The following is a 20,596-nucleotide window of genomic DNA, read 5'->3' as shown; positions in this document are numbered from 1 at the left end:
TTCAAGTCGTTAACCTACAGGGTCTCGGTAGAAACCTAAGGTTAAAGGAGAATCTACTCTAGCTTATACAACTAGTATCACATACGAGGTGTGGGGATTAGGTTTCCCAGTTGCTAGAGTTCTCCTTTATATAGTCTTTCAAATCAGGATTTGCAATCAATGTTATCTTAGTAACAAAGCATTCAATATTCACCGTTAGATGAAAACCTGATTAGATTCAAGCTAATATCTTTCAATCGTTAGATCGAAAACTTAGCTTGTTACACATAAATGAAATGCACGTTTTAGTTTTATGTAACCGTACCCAAACATGTACATTTGTTGGTTCAACAGCAGTTAACCAAATGGTTAGTCATATGAGCACTTTCATATCAACCATGTTCTTCTTCACCATAACTAGTTCAAATGACTCAAATGAACTAGTTAGAGAGTTGTTCAATTGCTTAGATCTTATAGTAGTATACAAGACACAATCGAAGAAAAAAAAGTTTGATTCACTCTAATTGATTTATGAACTTTATAACCACGTTTTGCAAACTTGCATTCCTTAGTTAATATAAGTATAAGTCACGAATAATCATTTTTAGAAAATAACCAACCTAAGTACGTGGACCAGGTACGCGGACTTAAGTACCCGGAATAAGTTTGTAAAAGTTTACAAATTCCAGCAGATTTTCCCGGGAAGAGAACCTCCGACAGTACGCAGACTGGGTTCGCGGACTCTGTTCCGATTTTCCTGAGCAGCAAAGTATGCATACTTTGGTTCAAGGAATAAGGACTTATACATGTATGTGTTACCGCACAATGCTTATATCCAACATTGGTTATATAATCTAACTATGCTTTCAATCACTGAAACATTCTTAGAGGACGTTATATAGTTGTTATTCACAAACCATTTTTCGTCAAACCCATTTTCAAGTGATTGAAACATAACATGACTTTCGTCACTAGGTAAAGATGAACTTGGCCAAAGCGAAAGCTTACCAACACATATTTAGAGAAATAGATAAGCGAGATAAACTCGGCTCGAAATAGCAAATGTGCATAATCAAAGTCTATATAGCAGAACGACTTTTGTCTCAAGATAGGACATAGAGTAGATAAACTTTTGAATGATAGACAAGTTCAAGTCTCCACATACCTTTTAGTCGATGAAGTTCCACAAGTTCCTTGAGTAGTTCTTCGTCTTGTATGATGATCGCCATGGAGTTCTTGAGCTCAACTATACTTTCTATCCTAGTCCGAGACTTAGCTTTAGTAGACTAGAAATCAAGACTTATAGTTTTGATCACTAACATTGACAAACATGCTTGAGATAGCAACGCATGCGAGTTCGACTGAGCAGTGCTCTAACAAATGGAATACAAGCTTAAAAGGGCAATTATCCTTCCTCGTAGAGTCTTGTATACTCAATTAGTCTTCTTTGGATATACATAACCCTTTCTCTTGTGGCTATGTATTCCACACTTCTCTCCCAAGCAATCTCAAAACGAATCTTTGAACCTTGGGTATTCCTCACCAACACACACATATTTTTAAGAGACGTCTCTTTAGACCAAACAATTGCTTCCTTTTTAGATTTTATTCCCTACATAAGGACAACAATGGGAGATTATAAGGTTCATTATAAGCAATCCGTTAGTAAAGTTCAAGATACTAGGTGAAAAGTATTCATTGGTAACATACTGGTGACATTTTATAGTATTTCGACATATCCTGACCAAGTGGTCTTGCATTTGTTGGGATCAATATATGTCACAATCTAAGGAACGAATGAAAAGAAACTTAAATTAGTTCCAAAAAAATTACGATACTATGTCGGACCACAATTCCGGCATGCTCGACCAAAGTTCCGGCATGGTCGAATTGAACCGAAACTGAAGACCAAATTTGAAACGCTTCCAGCATAAAAATTTCATTTGAAATCAATACCGGAAACCTATGTGCCGGCATGCTCGTTACCTACGGTTACACGCAGGTACACACGTGCCGGCATGGTCGATAATTAATCAACCACACCGACATTTAGCTTTGGAAGACACTGCTTCCTGTATGTTTTTTTGGGAGGTACCGGCATGGTAACGTTAGAATTGAACCATGCCGGTAACATATTCCGTAGAATATTCCGTGGTAGGTAAAAAGTAACTTTTGTTCCGACATTGTTTTCTTGGTTGAATACAACGCCGAATTGCATTTCAAAATGGGGGAATACTATGCCGGTAATAGTGCTGCCGACATTGTATTCATACCACATGTCCATGCCGGCACCGAGCTATTTCAGCTTCAACAACGGCGGATTGAAAGAAAAAAAAAACAAATTTTCAACATATTGGCACCTTTACCTGAATATTGAGAGTGCTTGTATGTTGAACTTGTTTACTCTCTTGGGTTGGTTCTTCACGAAACACTTCATACTCATAAAAATCATGATCCAAGGGTGTTGGTTCCAAAAATACTTGCAATTGTGAGTTGTTGTCATTAGCAGAAGATTCAAGATATGCTCCTTGTTATTGTTGAGCTAAAGATTCAGCAGCAATTCTCTATTCACAATCATCCACCATTTTCACCAAAAACATTTCTCTCTCAAAATTTTCCCTCCTTCTACTCTCACCTCACCCACCCAAATACAAATAATAATACACAATAACCATTTAACAAATAATTATGAATTTTCCTAATTATAATTAAACACCAAACCTGATTACTGATGGAGTAGATTAGGAATTAGTTAAATTACATCGAATAAGAGGTGATCCTGATTTGATATTTAAATCCAGGTTTTGTCCTTTTCCTCTATCCCCCAATTAATATAAGAGCATCTCCAACAGAGGGTGAAAGTTTTAGTTTTTGTTGACACATGACATAGGATTTTAGGCCCTCATTTAGATTAAATTCATCTCCAACAGTAGGTCCTATAAAGTAGGAAGGGTGTCAAAATAAATATGAAGGTCTTAGAGAAAGTCTTATCTAGACCTTGGGAATGACCTCCATGTCATCTTTTTGACTATTTTTCTGATTATTATTATTAAATAAATTTTTCTAAGTCAATAGAAAAAAGAATCATTTTTATCTTTATCTAAAAAAAACAAATCCTAAAACTAACACCCCACACTATTGAAGATGTTCTTGAGAAAAACATTATTCATTTTGCTACATATATATAACCCCACAAATAAGGATCTAAATAAAAACTCCACATAAGATTAGTAGCACCCGCTGTTGGAGATGCTCTAAAGGCTAGTTTGGCATTGCTGTGAGTTTTAGAAAAGTGCTTTTTTGTTGTGCTGTGTTGTGCGTTGCTGTGAAAATAAATTGGCATGACGTTAGGTAAACTATAATTTAAAAAGCACTGTGAAATTAACAAACTGTAATTTTTGTTTGGTAAACTTGTAATTATAAGTGCTGGTGATGTAGTTAATGACGAAAATAAACATATTTCAAAAATTAGTTTAAAGTACACTTTAATTATAATAAATAATATTTTTAATTCTAATATACTTAACAAAATATAAGTAATTTTTATTTATTATTCTTTTTTTTTAACCATAATTGTTTTATTGTTGAACAAGAAATAATACAATTTCTAGTCGGTGGTAGGAAGCCTAGCAACAAACTGGGCACCAACCCTTTTTGAATAGCAATTCCAAACCTATAAAAAAGAACACCGCCGATTTTATGAGTCGCATCATAGCTGATAAGGAGGTTCCTTAATCTTTTCAGAAAGGCAATTGTGTCATCTCCTAATTCCCCAGGAGTAGAAAATGTGAGAACGCCAAAACCATATCCATACACTACAAAAATACTGAGTTTTAGTCACAACAAAGAACCGTGGCAGTTGACCAAAAATCTGTGGCAAAAGATAACTTGCCATGGGTGAGTAGCCATAACAAATAGTCCAGTGGCTAATACTATTTGCCACGATGTTAGCCACGGTTTTTCAGGCGTAGCTAATAATATGAGAGCATTTACCACGAGTATCGTTGTGGCTAATAATTAGTTAGATTGCACACATATGTGGTTGTTAACCACAGATTTCATGCGTGGGTGTTGCTCCAATATCATTTTCAGTAGCTGGATTTAATATTAGCTGTTTAAAAGCTGATATCATCATGTTTGGCTACTAGCCATTAAATAACAAGTGGTGCAAATAAACAATATACACTACAACAATTTCAAAATGAACAATCTATTCATTAAAAATAAAAATAACATAAGTGCATTGTTATCTGATTGATTACATTTTACAAAAGCAAATAAAAACTTAATACTAAATCATTTTGAGCCTGATACAAATTTCAAGAGAAATTTAAACTGATCATATGCAAAAACAAAATACTTCAATTATCACAGATGGATTTCTTACTTCCGAAGTTAATTATCATATATCTTCCAACATAGCCTTGAACATAATATCTCTCAATGAACTTAACCTGCAGAATATAAACATCAAATTCGATATCAATGACAAATAACACAAGAAAATATCCCTGTATACAACACTCAATGAGGCCTCATTTTTTTACATAAGCTATAAAACCGGGAGCAATGAGTAAATAATAAGGAACCAACTTTTGTTACGATTCTGGAGACATTAGCGTAAGAACACATATTAGGATTCAGGAGACATTAGCATAATAACACATGTATACGTGTTCTGATCCAGGATCGCAGTTTGTTTAACACTTGTCATACATTCATAAAGTTGTTATCAATGTAACAATAAAGGGAAAAGGATAATGCATCCATAGTGATCAAAACATGTTGATTCTTATACAACAAACAAGTAGCTAGTAATAGAGAGAGATAGACAACCACTGTATAGAATAGTAGCTTGTTTCACGATAAGGCCTGATCTGATACCTCACATATCATACATTCATAAAGGGAAAACAGATAATGCATCTAGGGTGATCAAAACAAGTTGATTCTTATTCAACGAACAAGTTAGCTAGTAATAGAGATAGACAACCATTGTATACAATAGTAGCTTGGGTTTCACGACGAGCTGTAATCTGATACACCATAGACTAATTATCTGTTTTGAGTTCAGAAATCATCATACTTTAGTTCATCTCATTCCATCAACTACAACTTTACAGAGTAGTTTGTTCAGCTAATTCCATCAACTAACAACAACAACAAACTAATCATATTAATTATACTCAGTCGTTCTAGTTAATGCAACCAACATGATGCTCTCCGAATTTTGCAGAATAGTTTAGTATTTAATTTAGTGATCTAATTTTTTATAATGGTTGTAGATTACCTTGGATAAATCTAGAAAGATCATAATTTTATAGTTGCTGCTGTGGAAGGATGCCCTACAAAACAAAATGCAATTAAGAAAGCTTATGATTGGATAGTACACTGATAAAATATTTATGGATATGCAATACATACCCCAATGGTTAGTAGTAGCAACAGGGCATCTATTTTTTCTGTGATTCCTCATTGCCTTTTTCATCTCCTTTACAGTTTTATCCATCTGAAGACGTTCTTCTTGCACGATCAGTCTGCATATCAACCTGATCCTCTCTCAGTTTCTTAACTTCATCTCTCAATGGCGCATTTTCCTCTTTGTTTTGGCCACCATTTGTGAAAGATGCCACCTTAAGCTTGGTTACTCTAATACCAGAGCAAACATCACATAATCCGACCTGGTTATCATCTCCCATAATTTTAGAATACTTGTCCCCGTTCTAGGATTGAAATACCATTATCGGAACGATTCACTTCTAAATCTTCCCTTTCTAAGGCTTACATTTGATCTTGTGATTATGATGTGCAGTTTTAAAGTAAGCAATCACATCAGCTATTAGTGCTAATAGAATATAAACTAACGTATAAAAAAAAAACATCTTCGATTGCCTTCAGCTAAAACATTTGCATTTTTCTAAAACAAAACCTCTCTATGTGCTTTCTTCTGCACCATCATCTCTATATAGTACGCCAAGATCTGCATAAACATTAAATATTGATGTTAGTCTTTAACTCTATCGCATAACCAAATGGTTTTTACTTGTTTTGCCATTTACACTCTTTTCCTATGTTCCTTAAAGTTCACAATTTAGGAGTCCAGTTTAGCATACAAACTCATAAATGATAAAACCGTTAAACATTCTCACCTTGAGTTCAAGTGAATGCCAATATGTATACATGTTTTCCTAATGAGTATCAATAACTACTTTTAGCTTTGTTTCGTGCAACAATCTTTTCCTCATTGCAATGCTGCTCCATCATATTACGTTTGTTTTCCTTCCATTTTTCATGGATCTTCTTCTCCACCCAAACATTGATCGCATCATAATAAACAAAAATATTCTAAAACAAGTATCAGTTAAAATTTAGTCATCAATTAAGTAACTAATATATTATTTAAGATAATTTGCTTTACCTTAAGCTCTTCAATTGCTTTTTCGAATTTGTCTTCCTTCTCTGGCATTTCAGACCAGTCATGAATGTTAAAAGGGAATTTTTCTCCATTTGGTGCCAATTTTCCCCAGTAAGCCGAGATCTTACTTGTGTTCAGGCCAGCTGGTTCATGCTAGAAAAATTCTAGAGGCACTTTCTCGCCTTTTTTCATCTTCGCAACGCCTCTTAATTTCTTTGTTTTTGGGGGTTGTGGGTCGTCATCTTCCTTCAAGAACCACAAATAATAACTACGTATATCAACTATTGGGGTGACATTCTAAAAAAACAAAATAACATACTAGAGAATAAACACCAAGTAAAAGAGTTTTCCTCTAGAAGAATGTTAAAATTCAAAATCCATATCTATCCCCGCATCATCGAAGAACTTGACTTAGTACCAATAAGAACAAGGACATCCATGATAAATACACATTCTAAATGAGAGCAGTTAGATATGCAACAAACTGACGACATAGAAACTACATTGCAATCAAGAAATTTCTGATAGGTTGTTTGTTCTCTTCTACCCAGTAATACTGTTTCCAATTACTATTATATTGTTTCTCTTTTTCACTACTACACTTGCCTTCATTTCCATACTCAAACAAACGTAATCTGTAATTAGTTTCACTCCATCTGTACAAGTTCTTTCAAAAGGTGTACAATTGATGAACGCCAAGATATGTATAGAGAGTTATTTTGCAGATTAAAACTATGTAAATAGCAAGAATAAATCTCTTCGTAGAAACATATATAGATCTAATTTGAACAAAAGGAGAAGATATTTTAGTGATTATAAGATGTGTAGAAGGTAAAGGAAGTAAGGAACAGTGACTATTATTATACAAGAAGAAATTTGGTCATGACTCTTCGAAAACAAGAGGTCATTGTTTTTGTTAGAAATTGAAATATTTTGATGCTCTGATACCATGTTAGAAATTCTTATAATTTTGACGTTGAACTATATTTTCGGAGATATACGAGCATAGTGGTGTTGCTCGTATAGAGCTCCAGGAGCTCTAGTGGTGAAGGTGAAAGCAAGGACTTTGTAAATCTGAACTTTATCTTCTATTGAATTGAATCTTGCTTGCTTACAAATGAGGATGCCCATGCCTATTTATAGTCTTACATAAACCTTCATTACAAGCTCTACATTTATCTAGAATATTCACTAGGTAATATCCTATTACAACCGACAGACTTTTATAGCTTTATCTAGACTTCAAACAGCAGCAAACTTTGTTTGCACTAACCGACTCTCTAGAGTCTTCTCTACCGGCCGTACATCCTTAGGCATTTTAGTTTCTAGATGTTTCTTGTATTACAAATTACCATTGACTAGCTCTTGGTAGTTGACACTACAAGACTTTGCTAGACTTATCTGCAGAATTCTAGAATCTTCTCAGCATTACAAATTACATGTTCCAACAGTTTTACCTTCATTGCTAGAGTGAGAACGCCAAACAAAAAAGTACTTCCAAAAACTTCTGCTGATAATTAAACAAAAAACCTACCCACAAATAGGTGGTTTCATAAGAGTGCAGTCCTTAATCCACATCTAGATGCACATCTACTGCAAGGACACCTATTCTTAAGAATAAGCAAAAGAAGTATTTGTCTAAATTAGAAAGACGTCCATAATGGGTTTTGCATATATAGATTACACTTGAAATAGGAATCATGTTAAAGAAAGAACCTAATGCATATAAACAAAGACCTAATTTTTCTGATGTTAAAGAAAGAACCTTAAATTTCAAACAAAAATCAAACTTTGGATCTAATATAAAACTCAAAATGTATGATATTCGTACTAGGATGTCAAGGAATAAGTAATCGAATTTCTTACCAACTTGAGAGATACAATTTTAGATCAAAATCGATGAAGTCTTGCAGAGAAGGGAGAAATTGATGGATTTCCTTATTCCAAATCTGACCCAAAATCAAAAAATAGTTCAAATTAAAGAAAATAATACTCTCAATCAATATAAGAAAAATTAAAAACTGATATACAATTAGGTTGATTATGCAGAAAAATACTACTGTAAAAGCCCTAGTTTCAGGAAATCGAAGCAATAAGAACTAATTCTACACCAATCCCAGCTTACTTGGAAAATTTGTCTTCTCTGCGTAGACAGTTTCGAAGCACTGATTTTTTTTCCTTTTAGAATCAATAATCAAAGAAACAAGAGAGATGAGGGGGAAACTGGGGAGTTATTTCTCTCCAGGTGTGGAATAGTGGATGCCCATGCCTATTTATAGTCTTACATAAACCTTCATTACAAGCTCTACATTTCTCTAGAATATTCACTAGGTAATATCCTATTACAACCGACAGACTTTTCTAGCTTTATCTAGACTTCAAACAGCAGCAAACTTTGTTTGCACTAACCGACTCTCTAGAGTCTTCTCTACCGGACGTACATCCTTAGGCATTTTAGTTTCTAGATGTTTCTTGTATTACAAATTACCATTGACTAGCTCTTGGTAGTTGACACTACAAGACTTTGCTAGACTTATCTGCAGAATTCTAGAATCTTCTCAGCATTACAAATTACATGTTCCAACACCCCCTATTAATTTGTAATGGTCTTTGATTTTGATCTCACCTAATCTTGGCTCGCTCTTAGATGCTTATGCTCGCCGTTGCCTGCCCATGCTCGTAGTGTATTCATTTCGGACTTGTCGTCACATTGAAACCAGCTCTCCTTCGTAGTATCTCCATATCCTGTTTTAGATCTTCTTTGTTGACCTGGCATTTTCGCAGCCTGTTCCTTGTAGATTCAGAGCCTCTGTCTTGTGCCAATTATCTCCTTCTCCTTCACGGTTTAGACCGAACTTGACAGTCTTAAATTCAGAGGCTTTTCCTTCTGTTGATATTCCTCGCCTTTCACGAAACTTGACCATCGTAGGTTCAGAGGTTCCGCCCACTCAACTTTATGAGTAGAATATTTTTACAGGATGACTCTCATTTTTTCCATCTCTGTTATCTGAGGAGGCATTTCTTTGATGCTCTTCCCTCAAATTTTCTTTAGAAATGCACTCTTTGGTGCATCTCCTGCGAGGTTGGAAACTTCTCTTCTTATTTTTGTTATTTATATTTCTTTAATGGAAGGAGGTGAAACTTATACATTTCTTACTTGTATTTTATGTTATATGGAGACTTATCATTTCTAGGAACTACTTCAACTTCACGAGCTGCTATGTTCTTTTCATATTTTTCTAAACTTAGAATTGGGTGATAACTAGATTCTATTGGGGGTTGTAAAATAAGTAGTGAACTTGGATAGTTGAGACGTACCTTGCGTCTTCTAGTGTGCGGAATTATCACCTTCAGCTTGTAGCGGAAACTTTAGCGCCCATTTGGATCGAACCCGCTCTGATAACATGTTGGAATTTTTTAATATTTTTTGAGATATACGAGCATAGTGGTGTTGCTCGTATAGAGCTCCAGGAGCTCTAGTGGTGAAGGTGAAAGCAAGGACTTTGTAAATTTGAACTTTATCTTCTATTGAATTGAATCTTGCTTGCTTACAAATGAGGATGCCCATGCCTATTTATAGTCTTACATAAACCTTCATTACAAGCTCTACATTTCTCTAGAATATTCACTAGGTAATATCCTATTACAACCGACAGACTTTTATAGCTTTATCTAGACTTCAAACAGCAGCAAACTTTGTTTGCACTAACCGACTCTCTAGAGTCTTCTCTACCGGCCGTACATCCTTAGGCATTTTAGTTTCTAGATGTTTCTTGTATTACAAATTACCATTGACTAGCTCTTGGTAGTTGACACTACAAGACTTTGCTAGACTTATCTGCAGAATTCTAGAATCTTCTCAGCATTACAAATTACATGTTCCAACAGTTTTACCTTCATTGCTAGAGTGAGAACGCCAAACAAAAAAGTACTTCCAAAAACTTCTGCTGATAATTAAACAAAAAACCTACCCACAAATAGGTGGTTTCATAAGAGTGCAGTCCTTAATCCACATCTAGATGCACATCTACTACAAGGACACCTATTCTTAAGAATAAGCAAAAGAAGTATTTGTCTAAATTAGAAAGACGTCCATAATGGGTTTTGCATATATAGATTACACTTGAAATAGGAATCATGTTAAAGAAAGAACCTAATGCATATAAACAAAGACCTAATTTTTCTGATGTTAAAGAAAGAACCTTAAATTTCAAACAAAAATCAAACTTTGGATCTAATATAAAACTCAAAATGTATGATATTCGTACTAGGATGTCAAGGAATAAGTAATCGAATTTCTTACCAACTTGAGAGATACAATTTTAGATCAAAATCGATGAAGTCTTGCAGAGAAGGGAGAAATTGATGGATTTCCTTATTCCAAATCTGACCCAAAATCAAAAAATAGTTCAAATTAAAGAAAATAATACTCTCAATCAATATAAGAAAAATTAAAAACTGATACACAATTAGGTTGATTATGCAGAAAAATACTACTGTAAAAGCCCTAGTTTCAGGAAATCGAATCAATAAGAACTAATTCTACACCAATCCCAGCTTACTTGGAAAATTTGTCTTCTCTGCGTAGACAGTTTCGAAGCATTGATTTTTTTTCCTTTTAGAATCAATAATCAAAGAAATAGGAGAGGTGAGGGGGAAACTGGGGAGTTATTTCTCTCCAGGTGTGGAATAGTGGGTTTCCTCCACTTAGCGGATAATAAGTTGGATAACATTTGCTACGACATTATTTTCTTTTTCCCGAAGCAGAAGGCCACAACACCCATGACCCACGCTGTCGTCAGTAGAGGTCATGCATCAGACTCATTACTTATGAACCTGAACCCGTGGCAGCTTCACATCTCGCCGTAGCAAATGAGTGACCTATTTGCCACGACTACCCGTTAGGCGTGGCAATATGTGACCAATAGCCACGAATATACAAATCCGTGGCAGTAAAGTTGTGGCTAATACTCAGTATTTTTGTAGTGATGTGTGGAACACTTGTCAAGGTATTTGTTACGTTTGCGAGTAACTGCCATTGAAATAGCATGTCCAGGAGTAAAGATACGAGTGGAGCCACTTGTAAAGGCAGAGACACCTATGGAATCGAAGAAAACGTCCTTCCCACCTTCCCAATTGAGCATAAGAATGTATGATGGCTTTAGATCCTTGGCCGAGTCAGATCGAAGTCCTAAGGAAGCTTCTTTTCTTGCGGGTACCCCAGCTTTGTAACACATATCTGAAAAACACCTCTCACATGGTCATGCTTGTATTTAGGGCCCACATCCTTGGCGCAATGTAAAGCATGATCGCCAGAAACATCCATCTTTCTACTGCAGCTTGAGCATAGGATGTCATCATTGAACAAAGGTATTCCCATGCGATATTGTAATACAACACGAAGTTGCCTAGGCCTAACAGCTTGGCCAAGCCCATTCATCGGGATTGCCTTGAGAAAGTCCATTGCATGGGGGATCCTGTTACTGTGTCGTAAGAATAGATCTCGCTCTGTTAAAGGTAGGCTTGTGGGTAATTTTTCCGTAACAACACCAAAGTATGTGGAAGCCAGTTTTTCCATGAACTGTGGGGCTGCGTCATTGATATTGAATTCAGTCGGAGGAATGTCACAATCTTGTATGTAGTTTGTCAAAGCGAGTTGGTAGTTGGTGCAAGAGTCCACTACATCTAGGCATGCTAAAATGGTACTTTGTAAATGTCTAGTCTGAACACATGATGAGAGGTAGCAACATATACCAACATCAGCCATTGTGAGAACCCCTAGACCACCCAGTTTAATGGGAAAAGTTGCAAGACGCTGTTGTACAAGGCCTAAGCCTGAACCATCACCAACAACTGTATTTCGTAAAAATTGGATGAGATGCATGTCAAAATTGGAAGTCGCTGGATCGATGGCTTGGGTGCAGGTGGTGCGTAAGATAAAATATAACTTAGATACACCACTGCAATTACGTAGCAAAAGAAACTCAGCTGGCAGATCATATGGTTTTATCAACTCTACATTGAACCATATCTTGACAAAACTGCAGATCAAGGCTTATAAGTCTGCCTAGCAATTTTACACCCAAAGTTTGTTTTCTAATCTGCGTAGGAAAGACATAAACATCGTCTCTTCGAGGGTCATATGATGGCCAAAATAATTCTGTTTTGGATAAGTTCAGGTGCAAGCCCCTATGCAGTCCTTCATCCTGTAATATCTTCAACGCTTTAGCGACCGCTAACGTATCACCGACGATGATTCCATCGTACAAGTACCAGGAGCGAAAGGAAAGAGAGCATTGAGAAGCAATCATTTCAGCAATGGGATGTAAGGCTAAGGCAAACAAGAGAGGGCCAAGGGGGTCACCCTGTTGTACCCCTTGTGCCGAAGAAAGTGCAGAGGCATTGTAGTACAGTTTAGCAGGGGATGAATAACAAAATTCAACCCACTTTGAGATGCTTGGGCAATGAGCTCTGACTTCTTTAATCAAAGTTGACATGTCGACCACATTCAAGGAATTTGAGAAATCGATTAGAAGCATAGTCATACTGGGGTCATTACCTTTCAACTCCAAAAGTCTATTTGCAGCGTGCATAATTCCCTCCCTACCACTTGGAATGCTCACACCGAACTGGAAAGAGCCTAAATAGGTTGTCATGTCCTTGCAAACTGCGGAGGCTGCAAGTTTGGAGCATAACCTGCGCCAAATAGTTCCAACAGCTATAGGCCTTAAACCACCTCACTACGGGAAAAAACATCATTGACGACACAAGATAAGAGTTGCAGTACCCCTACGACAACTCCATTTCATGCATTGTGGAACGGGGGTATTGTAGAAAGTCCAAGTTTTTCTACAATGGATGACAAGTGTTGTAAAGGGTGATGTGATTCATGGTTCGACAATAGTTTGTCAATGTTGTGATTCTCTTTCGATTTTTTTTGATAACCTAACACAACTCTTGCTTGTATTGTAGAACAATCGTGGACAACATAAGTAGTATATCGTAGAAACATATACAACAACAATTACCAGTATTATGAATAATATTTGCACAACACTTGTATGAATTGTCGAACTATCTTGGACAGCACCTGGTTATGTCGTAAAGACATTTTTCACAACCTTTGGTATGTGTAGTTGAAATATGGAATACAACTCTTATTAGAAGTTGTGTGCATAAAACTATTTTGAAAAAAAAAATTATAGCTGAAACCGAATTGCATGAATTGCCGAAAGTATTTCACATTCACATTAACATGCCAGTGTAGCACATTTACATTCATTCAAGTTAACCTACCACTCCAATTGCATTACCTAGCTAACTTCAAATCACCTTGTATGAAAGTGCGTTGCGCAACGAAAGAAAATAAAATGATAGATTCTTTGAACATGACTAAAAATATCATATAAATCGTAAAACACAGACATTGGCCTTCCCTACAAATATGACAGCAGCATACACGTTCCAGTATGGTAGTCTGGATTACATTGCTAAATGGAAATGATCCGTTTTTGCTGCACACTCTCTTCTTGGTAAACCTAACACCGATTACGAGAAACATAGTGGTAGATGATACCGTAGAGGCACTGGCTTAGACATGAAGTGTCGTAGTTCTCAACGAAAGCCTACAGGAGAAGAGTGTCATTTAGCAATACAAAGTAACAGTCAAAATTTTATAATACAAAGTAACAGTCAACCTAAGAGTGTCATTTAACAATACCTTACACTGAAACTAACCTTTCCAAGTCCTAGAGAGGGTTCACCGTTAGGTTGTGGACGGGGGATGACAATATTCATCAATGTACCTGCAATCGCAAAATGTACGAGTTAGAAACAAATTATTCTGAAGGTCCAAAAGTGTAAACTAGTGGTTTTATTGGGGCGTGAAATCAAATATTTCCAAAGGCTGCGAAACACAAAAAAAAACAAAAGCTCGAATATAAGAAACAAAGACATTAACTTACCAATTTTCCACCTTCTACCCTCATATCTTCAAAAATATCTTCATACTCTTCATCATCTTTAAGCTCATCTGCAGTAACCACCTCTGTCAGGCATACGACCTTGGTAGCAATGCCACCTCCATTACCACCACCTAGACCACCTCCGGTTTGGAACAATTGCCTCTGCCAAAGAAAACAAGAAAAAGCCATTAGTAAAGAAACAAGAAAAGATATCAGTAGCAAATATTTATATATTTATTGTATATACTGGAAACTAAGAAAAATATAAAGTGTGTTCCACTAACCTGCCACGCGACCTGTAGTTGTGCCTGTATTAAGACGTTTCCTGCTCAGGTTTTAGCTGAGCGGTGCCCAGGTTCGCTCGTCTAACAGTAAGAGTTTTATCACCCATTTAGAGCAGCACAAGCAATATCTGTAACTGAGAGATCCTAGTAAACGCAGAAGGCGTATCCTTTAGAGTTCCTTGTTTCCCTGTCCTTCACCAGATCGAAACCACGAAGGGGACCAAAAGATTCAAGCAACTCTCTAATATGTGCTTCTGTGAAGTAATATGGGAGCCCACTAAGTTTCTTGCATATACAGAAACAACATGTTAAAAATTTAGCTTAATCCGATATATGGATAACCATTGAGAATAGGCTGTTCAGGATATAAATTCTGCAGAACGTAGTCATAGATTATGCAATCTTGGCAGTAGTAAAGAGGACCTGATCATCATGCAATTTTTACTGTATATAAAGAGATGGATAACTAATTAATAGCTAAAGGATTCGCATATAACTGCATATACGAGGTTTTAGCAGATAATGAAGATATATATCTGTAAACTTCTCTAGTTCGATCCATGTTTTCCGAATCAAGCTCTTCGTACAGAGCATAATTGATCCTACACAAGAACAAATTTTTCCCATCAAGTCATCCCCTGCTGTCCACTGCACTACACAACCACCATTCCAGACATCCTCCTCAAAGCATTAATTGCATCAACATCTGCAGCTTGACAACCTAGCCATGGCAGCAGCATCACAGTCACAGCACCAATATCCTAAGCCATTCTCCTCAAATCTATCAGCTGAATCCATCTGAGCTTTAACTGCAGTCCATTCATGTGCTACTGCAACAGCTCAACACCACCATTTTCATGAGACATACATTCCCTTCTTCACAGCCATCATACCAACATTCCCCATTACCATTTTACATCACTCCATTCATCTTGCTTCCAAATGTCCAACATACAACTAGGTTCGCAGGCCATTCGTTGTATTGCGGCATCTCCATCACCAACTGCAATCCCATTTTTATCTCAAGACTCAGTTTCATCCATATTCATTTCAACTAAGAAAAAATACAAGAAAGATAAGATGTAACTCTAGGATCAGTTGCTTGCAACTCTACCTGAATTCCGTCAAGCTCTCTCTTGAACCTCTCCTATGAACTCGCGTAAATCATCTTGGTCCTCACCCTTGTGGTATCATGAGACCTTCAAAACACAATAATGAGACAAAGGTTACTCACAGTTCTAACCCTGACCAGAATTCCTATCAGACAACAAAAAACACAGTTGCAAAAGTTATTAATAGATGAAGAAAACCTTTCTCTTTTGGCAATTCTCTTAGCTTTCAGCTGACTCGCCAAGCTTCTCCAGAATAATTTGCTTTTGCTTATCCTTCTCTTCAATTTTGTACACAACAAAACGGAAAGTCCTTTTTTCCTTCAATTCCAAAAACTTTTGTTTGCAATCATCGTGCACAGCAATCTCCGACGCTGCATTAGCCTAATACAAAAAATTCAATCCACAATTCAAAATCAATACCAATCCACTATACCCACATACCAAAATCAATACGAATCCAAATACATGACCAACAAGAATCAATACCGAATAAAAATTCCAACCTCCTCTCCCATTCTTCTCCATATCTTCCTCTTTCTCTTCCTCCTCCACTAGCACCACCTCTAGGTCTAACTCAGGCGGTACCTGAAATTGCAAATCAAACACCATTATGTTAAAACAATGACAAAGAAAAGAAAAGTAAAAAACACAAAGTGAAAAATCCCAAACATTATACACAAATAATACTTACAATCCAAATATTTTCAACACCACCAAGTACAGCAGCAGCAAGCTTTGATCTAAAACGATTCCAGACTTTGTACCCAATCACTTTACTACCACCTTTCATTACACCACTACCACGACCTCCTCCTTTGCTTCCTCCTCTGCCTGTACCACCACCACGGCCTCTAATTTTTCAAATCAAACATTCCCATCTCTAATCCTTCCCTAAAACCTCAATTTCAACTTCAGTCACTTGATTCAATTACATCCAAGAACCCTAATATCTATTTTGGGAAAGAACAGAAACCCTAGCTTCTCTAATCTTCATTAAAACTCACACATCAATCACTAATTCTTCCTCATCATACTGTGTTCACAAAACCCATCTTTAATTTCTCCATTTCTAACTCAATTAACGATTCACTGAGAAAACCCTAGTTCTCGATTCATAACAGGACTCAATCTTCTTCTTCATAATTAGCAGAAACACCAACTCCTTCTTCTTTTATACATCCTCATGATTTAAATTTCCTCAAGCCATACCTCAATTTCACCTCTCGATTTTCAACTGAAGAAGAGCAGAGAAGAAGAACGAAAAAGAAGAAAGAAGAAGAGAGAATAAGAAGAGAAAATGAGTTTCAAAGAAGCCATTGCAATTTGAAAGAACCGATCTACAACTTCCGTGAGTTTTTTTACATAAGAGAGTGATCGAGAAATAGATTCTGTGGTGAATTAGGGTTTTCTTTTGCAAGGGAGGCGGAAGATAAGGTTAGAGACGAAGATAAGAGAGGAAAATGAAGAAACTGTGAGAAATTTTCTTTTGATCTTCTATATACCTATCTTTAAACGGCCAAGATTTGATTTAAATATGGTCATACGGATTAGGGATATCATTGGACGGTGGAGATTTGATTTGAGATTGTCATACGGATCAAGGAAAGTGTGTTTTCTTTGTGTGTTTCTTTGTGCTTTCTCTATGTGCTTCCGGATTGAATTTCGACTAGTCACATAAGTCGTGAAGTAATTTCGAATATCCATACATGTCATGAAGTATCTTTAGTTCACACTGGAAGACTCGGGTTCTCAGGATACACCATTGAAATCGATAAATATGAAGCTCTTTGTGTGTTTTTTGTTCTTTTTTTGTGATTTCGATTTGTGCTTTTGTGCTTTATTTTTTTGCTTTCGGTTTATTTTAACTAGGGTTAGCAAGATACATCATCGAAATTGATAAATATAAAGCTCAGTGTCGACTCTAACTTCAAATGTGGCATAATGGCATACAAACTATGAATCGGGAAGCTCCAGGAGGGTTCTGACTTCAAGCTTAGCATAATACATCATCGAAATTGATAAATATGAATCTCAATGTCGATTCGAAATTAGGTATAACGACAAATAAAGTATGAATCATGAAGCTCCAAGAGGGTTCTGACTTCAAACTTGGCATGATACATCGTCGAAATCGATAATAAATATAAATCTCAGAGTCGATTTAAACTTAAAATATGGTATAACGACATAGAAACTATGAATCATGAAGCTCCGGGAGAGTTCTGACTTCAAACGTAGCATGATATATCATCGAAATCGATAAATATGAAGCTCAAAGTCGATTCGAACTTCAAATATGGTATAACGACATAGAAAATATGAACCAAGAAGCTCTGGGAGGGTTCTGACTTCAAACTTAGCATGATACATCATGGAAATCGATAAATATGAATCTCAATGTCGATTCGAACTTAAAATTTGGTATAACGACAAACAAACTATGAATCATGAAGCTTCAGGAGGGTTCTAACTTCAAACTTAGCATGATACATCATCAAAATCGATAAATATGAATCTCAGAGTCGATTCGAACTTCAAATATGGTATAACGACATAGAAAATATGAACCAAGAAGCTCTGGGAGGGTTCTGACTTCAAACTTAGCATGATACATCATCGAAATCGATAAATATGAATATCAATGTCAATTCGAACTTCAAATTCGGTATAACGAAAAACAAACTATGAATCATGAAGCTTCAGGAGGGTTCTAACTTCAAACTTGGCATGATACATCATCGAAATCGATAAATATGAATCTCAGAGTCGATTCGAACTTCAAATATGGTATAACGACATAAAAACTATGAATCATGAAGCTCTGGGAGAGTTCTGACTTCAAACTTAGCATGATACATCATCGAATCGATAAATTTGAAGCTCAATGTCGGTTTGAACTTCCTAAGAACGATGAATTCATTCATCTACAGCTAAGATTCCATCGGAATATTCTCCGAAACCTTAAACACACCACAAATTTTTTAACTTCGACATTGAACCTGGCTACGAGCTCAAAATCTGCCCGCGAGTAGACTACAATAAGTCGGAAACTGCGTAAGAACGATGAATCCACCCATCTACAAGTAAGATTTCATCGGAATATTCTCCGAAACCTTAAACACACCACAAATTAGACACTGAACCAGGCTCTGAGCTCGATAGTTGGTCGCGAGTGGACTATTATAAGTCGAAAACTTTATAGGAACGATGAATTCACCAATCTACAGATAAGATTCCATCAGAATATTCCATTTACAGGTAAGATTCCTTCGAGATATTCTACGAAACATTAAAAAAAATCATATTTCTGCATATTGTATGCGTACCCGGATCCAAGATCGAAACCTGGCCGTCGAATCCCCCAAACCTCATTTTTTCCCACATTCTATATTTTAACTTCAACAACACTTATTAGTGTTGTTATACGTTTCTATTAAAAAGAACTTTTGAACTGTAAGGATGGTTGATGAGCTAGACATCCATGCATTAGGTTCATGTTCGAATCTCCCCTCTAACGTATTTTTCATTATCATATTTTTGTGTTCTTCAACAACACTTGTGAGAATTGTGATAAGCTAAGTCACTACACTTATGAAACAAAGTTGTTATACCTAAATGTCGTCACAACAGTTTTGCTAAAGGAGTTGTCGTTTGTTTTCTTAGCGCAACCCCTTATTCCTAAGAGTTGGTAGTGATGATATACGACAACTCTTCCTTTGAAACCAGTTGTAAAACATAGGACTTTCTACGATGTATAGCGAAGTGTTGTAAATCTCCAGTTGTAGATGTATATTTTTCCCGTAGTGCCTCCAGGTTTAAGCAATGGCGTTAAAGGCGCACTGACAACGTATTTTCCTAACAAATCAGGGGATTTGCCATCCATCCACAAGTTGACAACACCAGCTATGGATTGTGACAATTCATCTGCGATAGCAGCACTAGGCCGCTCATGGCATCGAGCAGATGTTGCGCTCTAAGGCCATCACTCCCCCAGGATGTTCCTTTAGGGAAGCTTCTAATAGCAGACGTAACTGATACTGCATCAACAGATAACACATCCACCGAAATACTTTCGGTAGGAATCATCGGGGGCGCTGCATATGGATGTTTAAGTTGTAGCTCATGCAAGGTATGAGGGGTTAAAGAAGCAATTCCATCAGATGAGAGGATACGTATGGCTGCGGAATAGTGACCATAACTAATTTTACGCCTGCAAGCCTCAATATTAGTGTCTTTCTTATTCTTCTTAACAACAGAAGTGGGTCTGGGGCTTGGCATGGAAAGATCAAGCATTTTTTGGGTCAACTGATAGAAGCCGTGTGGTTCGGTCCATCTCACCAGCGCCTAATTAATGGTTGTAATTTACAGTTTCTTACGGGTACCAGATCATTCTTCACCAGAGAACTTTGGAGTATAGAGGTTAAGGGTGCAGGTAGGTAACAAAAGAAGTTTCACCTAGACTTCCAGATTCATAAGTTTTGAAATTACATCTTCCAAGGCAGATTTGAGGGCTCGAGCAAACTGTAACCTACAAGGTGGTGGGATACTTTTAATTGTTGTGATACGACGTTGAAAAATCATATCAAGTGTCTCCACCGTGAGGTTGAATTCTTCATCCGCAACAACAGATGTAGGGTTATCGCCAGAGGAGGAAGCACCAGCACTTCCTTGGGGTTTCACTACTCCATGGATGAGAAAGTCTGCAATAGTGCCGTTGAGGGGGCCATCAATAACCTCAGAAGCATGAGATTTAGATGTACATAGTTTTTTTCCATGCATGAATGTGTAAGCATTTGATGCATAACCACATTTGCATATCGGCTAGAGCTTTCTCCCAAGCGA

This window comes from Papaver somniferum, chromosome 9, assembly GCF_003573695.1.
Source record: "Papaver somniferum cultivar HN1 chromosome 9, ASM357369v1, whole genome shotgun sequence".
In the NCBI taxonomy this organism is placed as follows: Eukaryota; Viridiplantae; Streptophyta; class Magnoliopsida; order Ranunculales; family Papaveraceae; genus Papaver; species Papaver somniferum.
The sequence above is the reverse complement of the archived record's forward strand: the minus strand, read 5'-3'. Positions refer to the sequence as shown.